Consider the following 21263-nt stretch of genomic DNA (forward strand, 5'->3'; position numbering starts at 1 on the left):
CCCAGTGTATCCTGCACCAGATACACAGGAGGGATATACATATTCATTACAGGATACATGTAATAACTGGGGTAATCTAGGTGATCCATTACACAGATCTATGCACCAATTAACTGTTTGTTTTGATCTGTTGTGATTTTCCTCCAGGTCATCTTGGCATCAGAACCAGTCAGTGAAGAATGGCTGGCTGTTAAAATAATGGATGAGTCATTGTAAGGAGGACAAAATCTATACGGAGGTCCTGAGAATGACCGCTGGGTGCCATTACCTAACGTCTATGGGCATTTAATTGCCATGGACTATATGACCAGAGGAGACCTGTTTGACCACATGGCACATTGGATGCCATTTGATATTAAGGTAAATGTCATAATGAATCTTGATAATCCGCTGCCCGTACAAAGTTCTAGTGTATGTAACCACTGATCCATCCTCTACTTTCTACTCCACAGACTAGTGTTGAAAGTGGTTTTCGTGAATTATTCAGTATCTGTTCCTTCGCTGCAGTGACTTAAGGCCAGAGAACATTATCCTCACTGACACTGTACACAAGCCAAAGTTGGTGATTTTTATCAGCCTTGAATGGGATTATGGAGGCCATTGAATAATTTTGTTGGCTCCACTCCAAGGGATACACCACACCTGAGTTAACCCTACAATGCGTAACAGGAGCCTTTTAGGCCCCGGTGCTTACTTTTTTGCCATCTGCAAAATTAGTTTGAATTTTGAAACCCTAGGTATTCCACAAGTATGTAGTGGTTGGTAATATTCAATTCATAGAATTTTTTTAAACTGGTCTTAATCACCTAAAGTATAAAACAATCTAGATACAAAACACTTCTGTATTATTGTACAAAAGTTAGTTATCAGCTTAGTTGTGCCCCTTTATTTGATTACAATGCCTTGGAAAGGTTCATGCAGGGCCGGAACAAGATATCCTGGTGCCGGAGGCAGTTGAAACCACTTACACCGTCACCAGTCCCCCAAGGAGAAGAATGGGTCAGAGACCAAAGGTGCCACTGGACTTTTTGCCCATACAGAAGATGTTCATGCAGTGCACATGTCTTTGGACTTAGCCCTCAGAATTAATATAGTGCATATGTTAATGGACTAAATCTCAAAACAGATCAAGGAGAAACATTAAGCCTTCAAGTTATTACAGTTTGCAGCTACCTGGAAAAATGGTAAGTAATTGTGTAACATGTTGACTTATAAATATGAGCTCATTACCAGAAATACGACAGTGTAAATTTCTCCTGCAATGACTTAGTCTGGCCATTAGGGGTCAGCAAGAAACAGGTAAAGAAAAAGCCCGGGGATCTGTGAAAAGCCCAGGAAAACAGATCCAGGAAGTCCTTGATAAGGCGACATGCGTGTGGATGCTGTTTGACGTTGGAGAGCTTGTACAGACTGGAGCCAGACGGTGTGTCCAAGAATAAGCTGTTGTCACGGGTGTGTCGCCACGAAGATCGTCGCGATTACCCAGCCTGACTTCTCGCAGCTGAGTTTTTGGTGCTTGGTGTTTTTCAGCAGGGAGGGAGTCAATTCTCTCTCTCTGTGCTAGACGAGGCCCAGCCTCGCCCGGCTGCAGTTAATTCTGCAGTATTGGGACTCCTTCAAATACCTGCCGTTCTGATAGGGTAGTTGTCGGTGAAAGCTTCTCATGCAGACTATCAGAGCGATACGTGGTATTGTGGAGTTTGGAGCGAAGTGTACTCGGTGTGGTTTTTTCCCCTTCATTCTTTATCCCCTTACCCGTTGGTGTTCCCTCCATTGTAGTGGTGTAAGTTTTTGCATGCGAGGTGGTTTTTGGTTTGCCCCTTGTACTGTCTCGTTCGTCTTGTACTGTGTTTGGCGTATACGGTCCTGTCCCCAATTGTTGTGATCGGGGTCCTTCTCAGGACTAGATTACTGAGGTTCAGGGATTCTCAGGAGGTAGGTTTACACTGGCGGCCTGGACCTCTGTACCATCAACAGTACCTCCAGGTAGAGGGATTAGGCAGGGCCTCAGTGTAGGGTCAGCATAGATTCCTGACCTCCTGAACGCCGAGACAGCGTGACATTTTCACCGACCCCTAAAAGATTCTCTCCAGCCACCATGGATCCAGTAGCCAATATAGCTCAGCAGTTGCAGAGTTTGTCCTTGGAGCTGGCGGATGTTAAGTCCAAGGTTTTGTATCCCCTGGAGCAAGCCGGATCAGAACCCAAAGTAGCTCTCCCTGACAGGTTCACGGGGGGAGGGGGGGGCGGGACAAGTTTTTTGTTTTCCGGGAGGCATGTAAGTTGTACTTTCGGCTGCGGCCTCGGTCATCGGGGAGTGAAGAACAAAGGGTGGGAATTGTCATCTCGCTCCTTCAAGGGGACCCCCAATCTTGGGCGTTCTCTCTTCCCCCGGGCTCTCCGGTCAGTGGATGGGTTTTTCTCTGCTCTGGGTCTCCTATGATGACCCGGATCGGATCTCCCTTGCTGAATCTAAGTTACGTAGGATCCAGCAGGGAGATCGTCCAGCGGAGGAATTCTGTTCAGAGTTCCGTAGGTGGACCACGGACACCCAGTGGAATGACCCGGCTCTTCGGAGCCAGTTTTGTCAAGGTTTATCTGACAAATTAAAGGATATGTTGGCACAGTATGACTGTCCCGGGTCGCTGGAAGCCGCTATGGCCCTTGCTATTCGCATTGACAGACGGCTTCGGGAGAGGTGCGGGATGGCTCCACCCCCTGTGATGACTCCACCTTCTACAAGGGTCCCTTATGTAGAGGTTCCCCTGGTCAGTCCAGAGGAGCCTATGCAGTTAGGAGGGACATCCTTTCGGGTGAGGGGACCGGCTGTGCGCCACAAGACAGGAAGGTGTTTCTTCTGCGGGAGAAAGGGACATTTTATTGGGGGGTGTCCTTCTTGTCCATTGCAGAGCAAAGAGTCGTCGGAAAACTATTGATCCCAGGTTGTGTGGTGGACGGCAATCTGGGAGTAGGTATTTCGTCCCTAGGTTCGTCTCAGTTTCTTGTACCGGCGGAGGTGGTGGTGGGTACGAGAACTGAGAGGTTATCTGTTCTTCTGGATAGTGGGGCCGGGGCTAATCTGGTGGATGCTTGGTTTGCTAGGGTTCAAGGTATGCGATTGAGTGTGTTTGCTAAACCCATCCCCATATTCTCGATCGACGCCAGGCCTCTCGGTCAGGGAAGTTTTTCGCAAGCGGTGCATAACATAAATCTTCAGGTGGGGGAGATAAAGAACTGTTGTCTTGTTACGTGTTGGAGGGTCTTCCCACTCCTATTGTGTTGGGCCTTCCTTGGTTAACTAAGCATAACCCAGTTATTAATTGGCAATCCAGAGAGATAAGCCAATGGAGTGAATTCTGTAAAAAAAACTGCATGAATACGGTCATCGGTACGGTCGCTCCTAGGGTCTTAACCCCATTTCTGGCTGACTTTGAGGATGTGTTCTCGGAAAGAGGGTGTCAGGAACTACCTCCTCATCGCGTGTATGACTGTTCGGTAAAACTGCTTCCTGGGGCCAAGTTACCTAAATCTAGGTTGTATAATTTGTCTGGTCCGGAGAGGCAGGCCATGAAGGATTATATTTGAGAGTCTGGCTAAGGGGCATATTAGACCTTCATCTTCCCCGGTGGCCGCGGGGTTCTTCTTTGTGAAGAAGATTGAGGCCTACGCCCTTGCCTGGATTTCCGTGAACTTAATCAGATTACGGTCCGAGATCCGTATCCGCTCCCACTTATCCCCGATCTCTTCAATCAGATCGTGGGCGCCAAATGGTTCTCTAAATTGGATCTCAGGGGGGCGTACAATCTGATTAGGATGAAGGAGGGGGATGAGTGGAAGACTGCTTTTAACACTCCGGAGGGACATTATAAGAATCTTGTCATGCCATTTGGTCTGACTAATGCCCCGGCGGTGTTCCAACACTTTGTTAATGACATTTTTCGCTGCCTGGTGGGTCAGTTTGTTGTTATTTATCTGGATGACATCTTAATTTACTCGCCTGATCTTGTGTCTCATCAGGAGCATGTTAGGCAGGTGTTACAGATCTTGCGGGATAATAAACTGTTCGCCAAGTGGGAAAAGTGTGTGTTCGCCGTTCAGGAACTCCAGTTTCTAGGCTTCCTGGTGTCAGCGTCTGGTTTTCGTATGGACCCTGGGAAAGTGCGGGCAGTTCTTGAGTGGGATCTGCCAGAGAATCTTAAAGGCACTACAACGTTTTCTGGGGTTTGCTAATTACCGGAAATTCATTAGTAATTTCTCGTCCATGGTTAAACCTCTCACAGACATGACAAAAAAAAGGGACGGATCTTTCTAGGTGGTCTGACAAGGCTTGTCAAGCTTTCTCCTCCTTGAAAAAATGTTTTTCCTCGGCACCCATACTCATTCAACCTGATGCGTCACAGCCATTCATTGTAGAGGTAGGGGCAGTATTATCACAAGGTTCGTCTCCTGGTAAATGGCATCCGTGCGCTTTTTTCTCTAAAAAATTGTCGTCCGCTGAGAGGAATTACGATGTCGGCAATAGGGAACTCTTGGCCATTAAGTTAGCTTTTGAGGAGTGGCGCCATTTTTTGGAGGGGGCAACCCATCCGGTCACCGTCATCACCGATCACAAGAACCTGCTATATCTGGAGTCCGCAAAACGTCTGAATCCCAGACAAGCTAGGTGGTCATTGTTTTTTACCAGGTTTAATTTTGTTGTCACATATCGTCCTGGATCAAAAAATGTAAAGGCGGATGCCTTATCTCGTAGTTTCCCTGGGGCCGGGAATACGGATGACCCGGTTCCTATCCTTCAGGAGGGGGTGGTGGTGTCGGCAGTATGCTCTGAGCTTGAGGAGGAAGTATTGGAGGCTCAGGGGGACGCCCCTGTTGGACCTCCTGGGAGACTTTGTTCCAGATCAGTTGCGACAAAAGGTGATCGAGGCACACCATAACTCAGCTTTGGCAGGACACCCAGGGTGTAAAGCAACTGTGGATCTCCTTTCGCGTCGGTTTTGGTGGCCTAATTTACATAGTGAGGTGGGAACTTTTGTTGCATCCTGTGGGGTTTGTGCGCGCTCTAAGACCCCACGTACCCGTCCGTCTGGGGCTCTCTTGCCTTTGAAGATCCCGGAGCGTCTTTGGACTCATCTGTCTATGGACTTTATTACGGATCTCCCGCCATCATCGGGTAAGACTGTCATACTCGTTGTAGTGGACAGGTTCAGCAAGATAACACATTTTATCGCTCTTCCTGCTCTTCCTAATGCTAAAACTCTTGCGCAGGTGTTCATTGGGGAGATTGTAAGGCTTCACGGTTTACCCTCTGATGTGGTGTCTGATCGGGGGTCTCAGTTTGTGTCCAAATTCTGGAGGGATTTCTGTACTCGGCGGGGGATGCATTTATTGTTTTCTTCGGCTTTTCATCCTCAGATCAATGGTCAGATGGAACGTCTGAACCAGAGTTTGGAGACATATCTCCGGTGTTGTGTGTCAGAGAACCAGGAGGACTGGGCTTCTTTCTTACCTCTGGCGGAGTTTGCTCTTAATAGGCGGAGTGAGTCCACTGGTAAGTCCCCGTTTTTTCGGGCATATGGTTTTCACCCCCAGTTCTGTACTTTCAGTAGGGGGGGGCTCTTCGGAGGTTCCTGAGGAGGAACGATTTTCGTCATCACTCGCTTCGATATGGAAAGGGGTGCTGAATAATCTAAGTACTATGGGGAACCGATACAAACGTATGGCTGATAGGAAAAGAGTGTCTGGTCCGGACCCAAGTGTGAACGATCGGGTATGGTTGTCTACCAAGAATATAAAACTCAAGGTTCCCTCCTGGAAACTGGGTCCCAGGTTCATCGGGCCGTATAGGATCCGCTCTATAATTAATCCGGTGACATTTCGTCTTGACCTCCCCTCTACTTTTAAAATTCACAACGTGTTCCACAGATCTTTGCTTAAAAGGTAAGTGGCGCCGGTGATACCGTCACCTTTACCTCCCCCTCCTGTGGTGGTCAATGGTAACTTGGAGTTTCAGGTATCGAAAGTCATCGATTCACGTTTTAATTGCCGGTCCCTTCAGTACCTGGTTCATTGGAAGCGGTATGGTCCTGAGGAGAGGATGTGGGTTCCTGCGTCGGATATTAACGCAGACCGATTAATTCGGGCCTTCCACACGACTCACCCGGATAAACCTGGCCCTGAGGGTCTGGAGGCCCCTCGTAGAAGGTGGGGTACTGTCACGGGTGTGTCGCCACAAAGATCGTCGCGATTACACAGCCTGACTTCTCGCAGCTGAGATTTTGGTGCTTGGTGTTTTTCGGCAGGGAGGGAGTCAATTCTCTCTCTCTGTGCTAGACGAGGCCCAGCCTCGCCCAGCTGCAGTCAATTCTGCAGTATTGGGACTCCTTCAAATACCTGCCATTCTGATAGGGTAGTTGTCGGTGAAAGCTTCTCATGCAGACTATCAGAGCGATACGTGGTATTGTGGAGTTTGGAGCGAAGTGTACTCGGTGTGGTTTTTTCCCTTCCTCACTTTATTCTTTATCCCCTTACCCGTTGGTGTTCCCTCCATTGTAGTGGTGTAAGTTTTTGTATGCGAGGTGGTATTTGGTTTGCCCCTTGTACTGTCTCGTTCGTCTTGTACTGTGTTTGGCGTATACGGTCCTGTCCCCAATTGTTGTGATCAGGGTCCTTCTCAGGACTAGATTACTGAGGTTCAGGGATTCTCAGGAGGTAGGTTTACGCTGGTGGCCTGGACCTCTGTACTAGTGTTGAGCCACCCCAGTAGTGTTAGAGTTCGGTTCGGTTCGTCGAACACCTTCGAACACAGTTAAAACCAATGGCAGGCAAACAAAAACACATAGAAACACATAGAAAACACCTTCAAAGGTGTCCAAAAGCTGACAAACTGCTCAGAAGACACAACTAACACATGGAAAAGTGACAAGTACATATAGTCATGCGAAAAGAAAAGAGGTGAAGGAGTAAAAGGAGGGGGAGACACAGATATAGGCATGTCATGCCCTTCTAAAATCCAAAAAGTGAGAAGCCGACACGTTCAGTCGGCTCCTGCCCGTGCCACCTCCGTGTCGCCGGGTTTGTGCCAGAGCCGCGGTGAACCCTGACGGCCAGCCCCCCTCTCCCAATACTGGTGCCTGTCCGCTGGTGGGTCGAGCGAGCCCCCCTGTGGTGGAGGCAGCTCTAAGCTTTTTAATTTAAATTGTCTCTCTAATTTGAATGAATACACTTTAAATCCATTTACAAGGATCTATTGGAGGGCAAGTCTCATGCCAGCAGCCGCGTAATTCCAGCTCCAGTAGCGTCCACTAAAGCTGCTGCAGTTAAAAAGCTTTTATAAGGATCGAGCTCGGCTGTCCACCGCAAGGCATCCTACTGCCAGTCCCAGCCCCTATGCCTTGGGGTGCCTCCTGATGCTCTTCACTGAGTATCCCGTGGTCCCGAAGCATTTCCTTTGAAAAAATTAAGTGTCCAAACTACAGGTGGTGTAGCTTGCTTAACAGCCGGGATAATCCGCTGACTAGCAGACACTGCTACTAGGCACAAAGTATTTCCTGGGCTAGATGCAGTTAAAAATTTGTAATTCGATACTCTCGTTGGATGCTGAGAAAGCATTCCATAGAGTCTCCTGGCAAGCCATATATGATTCTCTTAAAAAGCTTGGGGTAGGGGTCTAGGGGACCCTTTTATAGCCAAAATCACGGCCCTGTATCACAATACGTCACCTAGGCTGAAGATAAATGGAACTGTAGCACCCTGAGGGCTCGGTTGCTACAGAGGTATTGCACCTCACCCAGAGGTGTGATATTTCACTCTCAGGTAAGGATGGAGTGTGGATCAGGACCCGACACCTGCATGCATTACACCACATTGCCGTGGGGCAGGGCGACCAATATGCCTCTGAGATGGGCACGACAGTCCCTGTCCCTGGCTGGAGTGGGGGGAGGGAACACTGAGGAAGGGGAACCCTGTAGTGCAGGAGCAGGGAGGAAGCAGTTCCTGGGTGCATTGAGAAGGGAGTATAAAAGGTGGGCACCATCTTAGTTCAGTGCAGAGAAGTCTGAGCAGAAGTGGCAGGGAGCAGGGGCTCTGCATGAGCTCTGCTCCGGAGGCGGGCCTAGTAACAGAGGCCCAGGCCTGGAAGAGGGAGAAGGAAGGAAGAGGAGCGGAGAAGGCTCCAGGAACGAGGAATGAAGGGATCCCAGGGGTGCGGACGGGCGAGTCGCCACCGCACGCCCGAATCCACCTGCGTGGAGGGGTCAGGCCAAAGGGGGAGACTGGTCCCCGAAACTAGTGGAGGCAGGAAATGACCCTCAGCTAGAAACAGGAGGCTGTGACATTTTATGTGGCGCAGCCCCTCGCTACACCCGCTAGGAAGGCACCACATAGGGTCAGGGAAACTGGCACCAAGTTTACCAAGAGGAGGCCCGAGGCAGCCGGACAGGAGGGTTGGTAAGAAAGGCCAGACAAAGGACACACAAAGGGGGTCCTGTGAAGTGCTCCAAAGTTATCTGGGAGTTGTCTGAGCCCCTCACCTGGTGAGCACAGTACGACGTGGGCAGCCGTTACCTGCAGACGTGGTCTGGATAATAAGAACTGTGAGTAAAGGCCCTGGACTGCATCACTGACTCCGTGTCGTTACTGCTGCTGCCCTGCACCATCACCCCCATCCTCCGCATACACTGCCCTGAGGCTATACTCCTCCCGTGGGGAGTTATGCTACGCTCTGCTGCACCCACAACACCAGCCTCAGCGGTCTGCCCTGCAGCGGCGGTTCACTCTGACCGCAAGCCACGGGTGGCGTAGTCGGACATTTTAAACATCAAAAACACAAATAGTTCAGCCACTGGTTTGACCACCCTGAGCCACGGAACCGGGTCGCCGCCACGAAGACTACAACCACCAGCATCCACCGAAAAGGGTCCGGCTCCGGGTGTCCCAAGGCCCAGGGGGTGCATCAGAACATTTTCATCACCTTTCACAATCACCAATGGGACAAGGCAGGGATGTCCTGTCCCCTCTCTTATACATCCTAGTGACAGAGCACCTGCGCTCATCAATTCGCCATAACCCCAATATTAGGTGGATTGAGGTGGGAGGCACAGAGTACAAGTGCTCTCTATTTGCTGATGATGTCCTAGTATATATCACTCAAATCCCATATATCCATCCATGCTGTTATGGCTGAAATAGATCACTTTGTTACATGGTCAAATTTTAAAATCAATGCAGCGAAGTCTGAGGCCCTCGATGTCTCCCTCCCCAAATCCATATAGGATTCCATCCAGTCCAACTTTCCCTTTGCCTGGCCCTCACAGGGTATCAAATACTTAGGAATTCCTATTCATAGAGACCTCTCCCATCTATGTTATCTAAATTTTGGGCCCTTTATTGAACAACTCCATACAGACCACGGTTGGCAAGTTAGAACTGTAAGATTCACTACGTGAACCACTGGTGTTTTGTGGAAAAGCACATGTACACTGTGTTCCAAATTATTATGCAAAAAGTGTTTAGGAGTGATAAGGGAAGAATTTGTTTGTTTGTCAGTTAAACTCATTGATGGTGATGTGTGTCAGGGCTCTTTATATCACTGTAAGCAATTGCAGACACCTGTGCAAATTAGTTTGGCAGGTGTGTCCAATGAAAGGCAAGACTACTTAAGAAGGCTGTCTCACATTATTAAGCAGCCTACATTTTCTGCCAAAATGGGAAAGAAAAAGGATGTGTCGGCTGCTGAGAAGCAACAAATTGGGGAGTGTTTAGGTCAAGGCATGACTACAATCAACATTGTGCGATGATCAGGATGAAGTGTCTTGGCAATCAAGAAGTATGTAGCTGATTCACAGTACACACGTGTGCGTGCGGATAAGGGCAAATTGAGGACTCTTTCCTACAGGCAATTACGTCAGGTTAAAAGAGCAGCGGCAAAAAAGCCTAGTCATAGCAGCAGACAAGTTTTTGAAGCTGCTGGTGCCTCCAACGTCCCCCGAACAACAAGATGCAGGGTCCTTCAGAGGTTTGCAGCTGTGCATATGCCATCCTGTCGAACTCCTCTATCCACTTCACACAAGCAGAAACGGCTCCAGTGGGCTAAACATTACATGAAGACTGATTTCAAAACTGTTTTGTTCACGGATGAGTGCCGTGCAGCGCTCGATGGTCCAGATGGATGGAGTGGAGGAGGACTGGTTGATGGACACCCCACGCAAACACGGCTACAGCGCCAACAAGGAGGAGGTGGAGTAATGTTTTGGGCTGGAATCATGGGGAGAGATTGTCGGCCCCTTTAGGATCCCTGAAGGCGCTAAAGATGAACTCCATAATGTATGTGGATTTTCTCAAACAGCACTTCCTGCCATGGTTCAAGAAGAAGAACCGTGTATTTCACAGCAAGATCATTTTTTTTGCATGATAATGCACCATCTCATGCTGCACATAAAACATCTGCATCTCTGGCTGATATGGGCATAAAAGGGGACAAACTTATGGTGTGACCCCCATGCTCCCCTGACCTCTACCCCATTCAGAACCTCTGGAGCATCATCAAAAGGAGTGTCTATGATGGCGGGAGGCAGTTCACATCTAAGCAACACCTCTGGGAGGGTATTCTGTCCTCATGCAAAACAATTGAAGCAGAAACCATCCAAAACCTGACAAATTCAATGGACGAGAGAGTTCAGAAGCTCCTTTCGAACAAGGGGTCCTATGTGAAAATGTAACATCACCTAGAATAAAGTTTTGAGTTGAAAACTGTTTGATTTCAGTTTCTAACAACCTGCTAATGCTTATAATTTCAAAAATGACCATTTTTTTGGTCTTTATTAAAATGAAAAGGTTGATCGAAAAGTTTGGGGGATCTAAGAGTGTGGCAACCCAGTAGTCATGATTACTTCGAATTCTGACAATATGAGGGTCATGTTGCAGGTAGTGCAGCAAGAAGGCACTTATGTGTCTTGTGCATCTCGGAGACCCAAAATTATTTTCCGGGCTAGATGCAGCTAAAAATTATTATTAATTTTAAATCTGGTGGAGCTTAGTATAGATGGCCTAATAGGATCAGTGCTGCACACTGCTACAAAGCCCAAATTATTTTCCAGCCAAGATACAGATAAACATGATTAGTAATTTGAAAGCTTAAAACGGTTGGTAGGGTGATTTTAACCAATCAAGCTTTTACTCTCCCCAGGATGACAGGGGTAGAAAAGTAGTTTCGGATCGATGATTTGTTCATCTTTATGAACGCGAGTCTGTCTACATTATCAGTGGAGAGCCGCGTGTAAGTCGCTGAGCTGCGGGATGCGAACGGCGGAAGTGAGCACACAGCGACCGTGCCCTCTGCAGAAGGCCATCTAGTCTGGGATAGTGGGCTAAAAATTGCTGGACAACCAGGTTCAACACGTGAGCCATACAAGGCACGTGTGTGACATTGCCCCGGCGAAGGGCCGCACCCAGGTTTGCAGCAGTCGCACACGGCCTTCCCTGGTTTCAGGTCCAGTGGAGACAACCATTCATGAAATTGGTTCTCCAGAGCTGACCACAACTCCTCAGCTGTGTGACTCACATTTCCCAGACATTTCAATGTAAAAACCGCCTGATGACGTTGAGCCCTACTGCCAGCATAGTAAGGAGGTGTGCAGGATCCCTTCTGCGCAGTTAGAAAGCTTGTGGCATGACCAGACAGGCTTTGGGTGCAGGTGGAAGACCGAGAGGAGGTTGAGGAGGCAGAAGCAGTGGAGGAAAAATGACATAAAGAGGATTGACGCACAACTCGTGGGGACGGCAAGACTTGGACAGCAGCCCCTTGTCCTGCTGTCACCATAGTTACCCAGTGCCCAGTCAGCGACATGTAACGCCCCTGTCCATGCCTACTCGTCCAAGTGTCTGTGGTGAAATGCACCCTGTCACACAGAGTTTCTCAAAGAAGCGGTGATGTTGTGTGCGACATGCTGGTGGAGCGCAGGCACACCTTTCTTTGAGAAGTAGTGCCGACTGGGCATCTGGTACTGGGGCACTGCGACGGACATAAGGTCTCGAAAATCCTCTGTGTCCACCAGGCGGAAAGGCAGCATTTCTGTAGCCAAGAGCTTGCAGATGGTGAAATTCAACCTCTTAGCTTTCTCATGGCTAGGAGGAAATGGTCTTTTACTTGTCCACATCTGAGGGACCGAGGGCTGGCTATTGTGCTTAGACGGGGTTGATAAGGGTGTCCCCGGCAAACTGCCGGTCTGTGAGGAAGATGCAGGCGGACATGTTAGGTTGCCTTGATCCAAAGGTGGTGCTATCGATGTCGGACAGCGCTCAAGACCAGCTGGTGTTACCACCTCCAAAGAAAATGATGACCTGCCAATCACGCTGGCTGTTGCGGGTAAAGAGGTGGCAGGTCTGCGCCCCAAAACAGGTGTGACTGCTGTCCCCCCAGTCACAGAGGATGAAGAGGCCGCGGATGCACAAGATATGGCAGACGGTGGTTGGCCCGGCCGGCTAGACCGCATTGTAGCACACTGAGCTTCCCACTGCAACTTATGCTTCATGTCCATGTGCCGGTTCATGCGTGAAGTACTCAAACTATGTATTTTTTGGCCTCTACTTAGCTTTTGCTGACAAATGTTACAGATAACACGAGTTGGGTCATCTTTATCGATCTGAAAAAATGCCCAGGCTATGCAAGGCTTAGCACCCATGCGACCTGAAGAGCCACCACGACTTGTGGTGAGAGGCAGAGTTGTGTTTGAGGATGCAGTTGTTGACGTGCTTCCAGTACTACGTCTCTGTCCAGGAAGGCGCAACCTGACCTCGTCGTCACTAGCATCTTCCTCCACCTCCTCTGCTGACCTCATCTCTTGGCTGACTGTGGGTTGACAGTAAGTGGGAGCTGTGAGGAAGCAAGTGCGATTTGAGTGACACCTTTGAGGACTGGAGTATTTGTGATGTTGAAGTTGATGTGGAGGAGAGCCCACTTAAAGGAGCACTTGATATCCGTTGAAGCACCTGCTGTTTTTGTGCCTCATCTGGAATTTGTAGCGATTGGCGTGGCCGTAAGAAAGGGATCTTATCACATTGTCCGCTAAAAGAAGTAGACATTTTAGTTTGGCTGGAAGATGGTCTTTCTTCTGCAGATGTTCCTGTTGCTTTAACACCTACCCCACGGACACAGCCTTTTTTCCCCTTCCCAACACGCCTATTCCCCTTTCCACCAGCAGCAGGCCTTTTTCCACTCATTTTGGTGGTTAACTAATTCACAACTCTGGAGTTGTTTGCACAAAAAAACAATGGATGGGAACTGAGCAGAGCTGAGTGGCCAAACTGTGGTATTAGGCCAAAACTATTGGCTGGGTTAGATGCAGAAAAAAATTATATTCAATTTGCAATCTGATGGAGGTCAGTATAGATGGACTAATAGAGAAAGTCCCACACACTGCTAGAAGGCCAAATATTTTTTCAGAGCTAGATGCAGAAAAAAATTATATTCAGTTTGCAACCTGATGGAGGTCAGTATAGATGGAATAATAGAATGATGCTATGCCCAAAAGATTTTACTTCACTAGGTGCAGTAAAAAAAATTGGTATTCTATACACAGGTGGTATATCTTGCAACTCAGGCTACTCCACTAACTAACACACTCTGCAATAGGCCAAAAAGGATTAGCTTTGCTAGATTCAGCCAAATGCTGTGAAAAAAACTTGCACAGCACTGGCACAGACCTGCCTGGCAAAAACTGATAGGAACTGATGTAACCTAGTCCTGAAAAGGACTGCAATTACAATTAGTCTTTACTCCCAACCTATCTATTTAAGAGCACAGACCTGCCTGATAAAAGTCGTAGGAAATGCTGTAACCTAGTCCTTAAAAGGACTGCAATCACAACTATTCCCTACTCTCAAGCTATCTGTAGATTTGTGCAAAAATTGGCTTAAAATTAACAAGGTATAGCGCACACAGCAACAGCGGTGCCGTCTAACATGCAGCTGCAGCAGTGAGAAAATGGTGGCGACGGGGAAAATGGCTTGGTCTTATAGGGCAAGGACATGTGACATACACTGCCAATGACACATGCCCTTGCTTGTGTGAAAAACAGCAGTTCGCTCCGTGTGTGCGCTGCTGATAGGCTGACAGACTGCACCTCCCCACTGCAAATGCAGGGAAGAGAAAAATAAATGGAGATCTTCATTATTCCTGCAGAGATCCATCCCCTGCCCCTCCCCCCACCCCGCTGTACACAAACTGCGTATTAACATTAATTTTCATCATTACTGAGAAAAAATCGAGTTATGATTTTGGTGCACTAACAGTTATCGAACATAACCTCGAACAGCCGAATTTTTCTCAAATCGTTCGTGTTCGCCGAACGGCTCGAACACCGCCCAAAACAGCTCGAATTTCAGATTGGCAAACAGTTCGAGTCGAACAACGCTCATCTCTACTCTGTACCATCAACAGTACCTCCAGGTAGAGGGATTAGGCAGGGCCTCAGTGTAGGGTCAGCATAGGTTCCTGACCTCCTGAATGCCGAGACAGCGTGACAGCTGTGCCTTGTGAGTAACTGAGATGTGACCGGTCACCAACTGTGTAGTCAGTTAGGGAAAGCTAGTAAGTGATTCCAGTAGTGCTGAGAACTGCCTGGTGTATATCACTGCTGATGGACTGATCAGGCTTGATCCAGAGATTGTGAAGGATCTGACATACTAAGACTGTGCACGTGAATACTACAAAGGAGCCCTGTTGTGAATTACACTTTGAGACAGATTGATTCTAATGCCTGCTTACACCTGGATGTGTGGGAGAGTTTGGTGAGAAGGAGAAGCCGATCAAACCCTGTGGCCGGAGATCAGAGTCTAGTTAAAGGTTTAGTTTGTTAACTGTTTGTATAAGTATTAAGTCTGAGAGATTTCTCTTTGCTCTTGTAAGAAGAGAAAATGTACACTGTATAGGTAACACGTTGGTAAAATATATATGTGTTCTCTAAGGGGAAAACAAGGGTACCCAGATCTCATTGTATTAGTGTGGGAGGGGGGTGTAAGGTTATATTCCTGGGAGGACCACGTGCCACGTCCATGGTAACATCCTGGGTAGGCCCTGTACCGAGTAAGGGTGGGAGCAGCATAGCCCAGGGGTAGATTGGCTCATCCCCGCGAGATTGGCACTTGGGCTCTCGGGCTGCATAACTTGTATTTTGTGTTAGCGGCTGTTGTGGCCCATATTTTGTAAAATTGTTTAACCCTGTCATTTTTGTGACCAGTAAAAAGAAAGTTAATTGCCACTATACAAGGTCGGAGTCATTCATAGCAGCGCTGTATTCCTCATACACATTCGACCGGCGTTCCGGTCGTTACAATTGCAAGTCTAAATCAAATAAATTTGGAGGGGGAGAGGGGATTTTATTGATACCTTTCCTGGGTACACTGGTCATTCTGATATTTTTTTATTGCAGTTTTAAGTGGCTACACATCCTCAAGAAACCCATTGAGGTTAAGTTTCTCACATCAGTGCTTACTGTTTAAGTTGATCAATTTTATCTTTTTGTATATCGCACCTATATGGATGTGGCGATGCCAGATCAAAAAAAAATAAGCCCCATTATTGGGGAAAGTTGGGCGAAGAAAATTCATTTTCTTAAATTTACTTCAAGTCTTCTTAGGGGACTTCAGAACTGTATTGCTGTATATAGTTTCATATGAGAACAATTAGACCTGTCTGTCTGACTCAGCTAAAACTAACAGGAGGAGGGAAGTGAGATACAGGGGTTTCCACTGGTTTAGGTAGTCATTTTAAACAACTGACCCCCAGCTCCATACATTTGTCGCACAACAAACATTACCGTTGGGTATTCGTTAAATTAAAAGAAATCTTGTATTTTCTCAGCAGCTGGAAGCCTTAAGATATCCTCTGACATAGCAGATCTGCCAGAACAAGACCGATGACAAATACTACGTTTTACCCCTGAGAGAAATGGACATGAAAAACCCTATTGGCCTTTCCAGCCTTGAATTCTGCAAAGAGATTGGAGAGGGAGGATTTAGAAAAGTAAGTGTGAATTTATCCTCCATGTTCCCCAATGTATCCTGCACTAAATACTCAGGAGGGACATACATATTCATTACAGGATGTTCATATGTGATAACTGGGATAATCAGCAAGCCATTACCCAGATCTATGGAATAGTAGAGTTTTCTCTGATCTTTTGGGATTTCATCTTCTCTGGAGCATGTGCTGCACAGTACACAACATTGTGACTAAAGCGACATTTGAATAAGACTGAGGACGGGTTGAAACAAATACAGCCCCTCGTGCTATATTCTTCTACAGCACTAAATATTGTTCTGTAAATACAAGCAATCATTTAAAAGATTCTCAATGCGAGTGCGGCTGATTCCCTGCAGAGGACAAAATCTGTACAGAGATGGAAGTCCTGAAAATGACCACCGGGTGCCGCTACCTAATGTCCCTGAGGGCATTTATGGAGACACCAAACGAGTATCTAATTGCCGTGGCCCATATGGCCAGAGGAGACCTGTTTGACCACATGGCACATTCAATGTCATTTGTCTATATATATCAAAGTAAATGTCTTCTACTGAATCCTAATAATCTGCTGCATTGCAGTCCTAGTGTATGTAACCACTTTTCCATCTACTTTTTTACTCCACAGACTCTGCAGCAGAGATGGTGTGCGGCCTACAATTCCTGAATGAACATGGCATCATACATTGGTAATCAGCTCATTAACAAATCTGTCTCCTTTGACTGTTGTCTCCTTATATTTCCATTAAAGAACATTTTCATGCCTTCTACTCAGTGTCTTCTCCTCCCTGCAGTGACCCGAAGACAGAACTTTCTCCTCAATGACATTGGACACAAATTACAGATTTTGTCTCAGCCATGAATGTGATTGAGGAGGACATAGTGAATAACTTTGTCTAAGGTACCGAGGTAAGGGACATCCCTGTATGATTGATGCAGATATATTTGGCTCATATCTAAAATCACACACGGGTCCTTTGTGTGTAAATCCCATCAATGGTATTTTCAGCTCATCTCCTTTCTCATCTTCCCACAGATAATGGACAGTGAAGGCTACAACAGTCTAGCAGACTTTTTCCTTTGGCATCATCCTATATAAGATGATCATGGGTGATCAGTCATTCTATAGCCGAGGATCATTGGAGGAATACCACCAGTCTCAGCATGAGGACATCCCAAGGATCGGCATAGATGCCACTGATATTATAGAAGGGATGAGGAGGATTATTTTAATGATGGATGGATGATAAGGAGAAGTGGAAGATATGTGGATAATAGATCATGCAAATAATGTATCAGTAATATATAATCTAATGACTGACGGTCTTATTTTCCAGTATCTCTGTAAAACTCCATTTGCCATATCATCGTACATCAGATCCCACCCATTCTATTATATAGACTGGAGCGATGTACAATCCAGCAGAGCCGACCCACCATGCCGATGGGACTTCTGTAACTACAACACAGACATCCAGGGTGTGATCACTACTACACGCCTTATTATATCTCTCAGTATAAGTGAGAAGCTTATTCTCAGACCTGTATATTTCTCTTCCAACATGGGCTAATAAAAGTCAGTCCCATTCCAGTAACATCCAGGTATGACACTTTACATCAGATCAGACAACTAAACTGGGGCGCTCCTCTACCGCACTAACAAACCTACCAAACGTCCACCACGTATCATCCATGTAGATTTGAGCGCCAAACAGCCAGGGATTTATTCCTATCACCATATTTGGGGTCAGGAAGGATTTTTCTTCCCCATGATGAGGATAATTTTGAAAAGCCTTCTGGGTTTATTTTTCTTTGCTTTCCTCTGTATCAATATTGCAAGTAATTATAGGATGAAGCTGAAGGACTACTCAGCCATCCCTGCTAAGTCACCATCTGGACAACTCCTCTACAATGTGGTGGCAAGTTGAAGACTACCGGATATAGAAAGTAAGGTGGCAGTTCTTCCACCTACCTAGCCATGGACAGATGGAAGGATTTGCACAAGTAACATCCGCTAAAGATCAGTGCTCCATTCTCTAAGATGTTTGGCTAAATCTCCCTGCCAACCTCTATAAACTGTGTGCAAGTGACAAGTACCTAGAAGAACTGATAAAGACAAAGGGGCAAGGGACCAAATATTGATGTGGTTTAGATTTACCTTTTGCTTATTTTGTAATTTATTAAAAACAATATACTTGCATTTTTTACATAGTTCTTTATTCACAGCATTTTCTAAAGACCCACCTAAATTTTGCCAAGTACTGCATTTTTAACCTTTTAATACACAATGAGGCACATGTCCCCTTCCCCCATTATTTGCAATATTGCTGGAACCTTTAGCAACGCTGATTAGGTAGGATAATGATAGCAAGGGTCAACGATATGAACGTAAAATAAGACAGGATTATCAGTTATGATCTATCAGGAGTCTACAGTACTGTATACGGGGCTTGTTTCATCAAATGCATTCTGACAGGTGTCCCCCCCCCCAATCTAAGTGTAGCAGAGTGTTGCCCCTCTCTCCTCCCTCTTCCTTTATTTGATGCATCTTCAGCATTGTATACGAGTTTGATGTTGCCAGGAGATTTTTTATTCTTATTTGATAGTGATTTTTATTTCTTGGGCATATGATTTATAGGTTAGTAAAAAAAAGCAAAGACGTGTGTAAGAGTTTAAATCATTCGGAGCTGTAATTCTTTATAATCAATCTTTTCCAGTCACAGATTCTATGTAGGCACAAGACATTCCAAAGAGGAAGGTCGATGGCCAGACAACTGAATCCGTCAGGTTAACCTGGTATATTACACTGTGAAAATATTACACTTTTACCCATTACTGCTAATCATCAAGCGCTGATCACTTCCCTGCTGGAAACCATGATGGCTTGTGGGTATCTTACAATATCTCATTGCTTATAGCAAAATCTGCAAAACCGCACACCATCGGAGAACAGGTATTTACCCGCTGTTGAAGGGGTTTTATAAAACTGTTCTGCACAAACCTCCATTTGACGTACTCAAAACAATTCCTTTGAGTAACACTGTACAAAGACGTATTGATGAAATGAGCTCTGATATTGAAAGCTTCTTGTGTAATTATCTGCAAACAACTCATTTTTCTATTCAACTGGACGAGTCAACTTTACCTGGTAATGAAGCATTATTATTGGCATATGTTTGATTTGTTATGGATGAAGAAATCCATGAAGAGCTGCTATTAGCGAAAAGTTTGGAGACGGACATTAAAAGGTGAATCAAAAATGTCCTGAGTGATTTTTTAAGGAAAATAGATTCCATTTACAAGCGTTATTGTGGTGGCAGCAGATTGAGCTCCTGCCATGTTCGGACGATATCGTGGGTTTATAAGCCATCTTAAAAGAATTATACCAGGAGTAACTGCAATTCACTGTGTCATCCATCAACACCTGGTAGCAAAAAATTTGAGTAATAGATTAATCACAAATTGAAGCGATTGGTGCAAAGTAGTTAACCAAATAAGAAGCAATGCGTTGAATACCCGTTTATTGGCACAACTGTGCGACGAAAACTAAGAAGACTTCCAACGATTGCTTACATACTGAAGGACGCTGGTTGTCGAAAGGTGCATGTTTAACAAGATTTTACTTACTTTTTGAATCAGTTTTAGAGTTTTTGTATAGTAAAGATCCAGATTTAAAAGAAAACCTGATCAAATTGAAAGCAGACATTGCATATTTGACAGATTTTTTCAAAACATTTAATGACATTAACTTGCAGTTACAAGGGGACAGCCTAAGTGTAATAAAAACAAAGTGTTTAATTTCGGCTTATTGGAAAATTGAAATTATGAAGCAAAATATTAGTCGCCGCGAATTCTGTTTCCAAACTTGTCACAGGCAGAATGTCTTGATGAGGATATTCAGACATACGTTCAACATTTAAATGCCCTGCATGACGACTTCAAAAACAGATTTGAAGACATTCTGACGATGGAAATACCACCATGGATCATAAATCCATTTGATGAAACGGAAGTGGCGGATGTGGTATTACAAGAGGAGCTACTCGAGCTTCGAACCAATGAGGAGCTGAAGGTGAAATTTAAAAAAGGCTATCAAACATTTTGGCTGCAGGCAGAAATACCCCAAAAATATCCTGGGCTGTGATAGAGTTTCCCTCGTCATACCTTGTCGAAAAAAGTTTTAGTGTCATTACAAACCTATTAACAAAAAAAAAGGTTCCAATTGAACATCACAGAATGGGGAGATTTGCAGTTATTCCTTACAAAACTGAAGCCAAATATTGATAATTTGCCGTCAATCCATCAAGTACATCCCTCCCATTAAAATTATGACTTTAATTGTTGATTTGCATTGTTGAAGTTACGTTAATGTTTAATTTTAATTCTATTAAGTCTGTAATAATATTTTAATAAATAGAACAAAAGAAAATACTATTTTTATTTTTATCACTCCGAATTTAGGGTTAGAACTCAGCCGAGACACAAATTTCCATCATTAGATCTAATCTTCACACTTTTAGACGTTTTGGGAATATGGTAGAAGTGTAGCAGCAGGGGGTCCACCGAAACCAGTAAAATTTTGAAAGTGGTCTACGAGAAAAAAAAATTTGGGAACCTCTGGTCTAGATGATCATATTTCTTAATTCATTCTTCTGAGAATCTGTACTTAACACTAACAAGAAATTGTCATTGGTTATATACTGGGGAAACAAAGCACTCCCAACATAGATTTCTTTTTTCTGCTGCTAAATTGGACTGATCAGAGCAGCTTATATATTCTTTTTACCCTACCATTAGCTAATGGTTCGGAAATAATTCTATAGTTTGCACCTTGAACTTTAACTTTTGGTCACTATAGGTTGATCTAGGGAAAGCAGGGTGAGCAGTCGGTGAGTGGGGGCGCCATTGAGCAGGATATAGGGTGCCAACCTCCGCAGCAAGGTAGGGTAAGGTAGTGCCATAATAGGGAAAGGCAGTCCCCTTTTCTTCATTTGCACTGATAATGTACTTTGTTGTTTTTAATGGTATCCAACGGTGTCTAATTTTAAGATATATATTAAAGGTTAAATTTTATATGCAAGTATAGGATGCCAAATCTCAGCTCTTGTCTTTTGTTGGTACCAAGTAATTTGAGTTTTACTGTGATTTCACATGACCATCACAGTAGCAGTTTTAACCAACTGCAGCATCCACTGTCCCAACAACAGCAAATGTTCAAAGTTTAGTATTTTTGCTTTAGAAAAGGCAC

General features: G+C 45.5%; 1 pseudogene; it reads left to right on the top strand.

Annotated features, from left to right (window-relative positions):
* The first annotated feature begins 294 nt into the window (after positions 1-294).
* On the top strand, positions 295-20339 carry LOC141258473 (protein FAM200A-like; annotated as a pseudogene).
* The last annotated feature ends 924 nt before the right edge of the window (positions 20340-21263 follow it).

This window comes from Phyllobates terribilis, unplaced genomic scaffold (genome assembly GCF_046119375.1).
Source record: "Phyllobates terribilis strain yellow unplaced genomic scaffold, ASM4611937v1 Scaffold_3__8_contigs__length_932513732, whole genome shotgun sequence".
Classification (NCBI taxonomy): Eukaryota; Metazoa; Chordata; class Amphibia; order Anura; family Dendrobatidae; genus Phyllobates; species Phyllobates terribilis.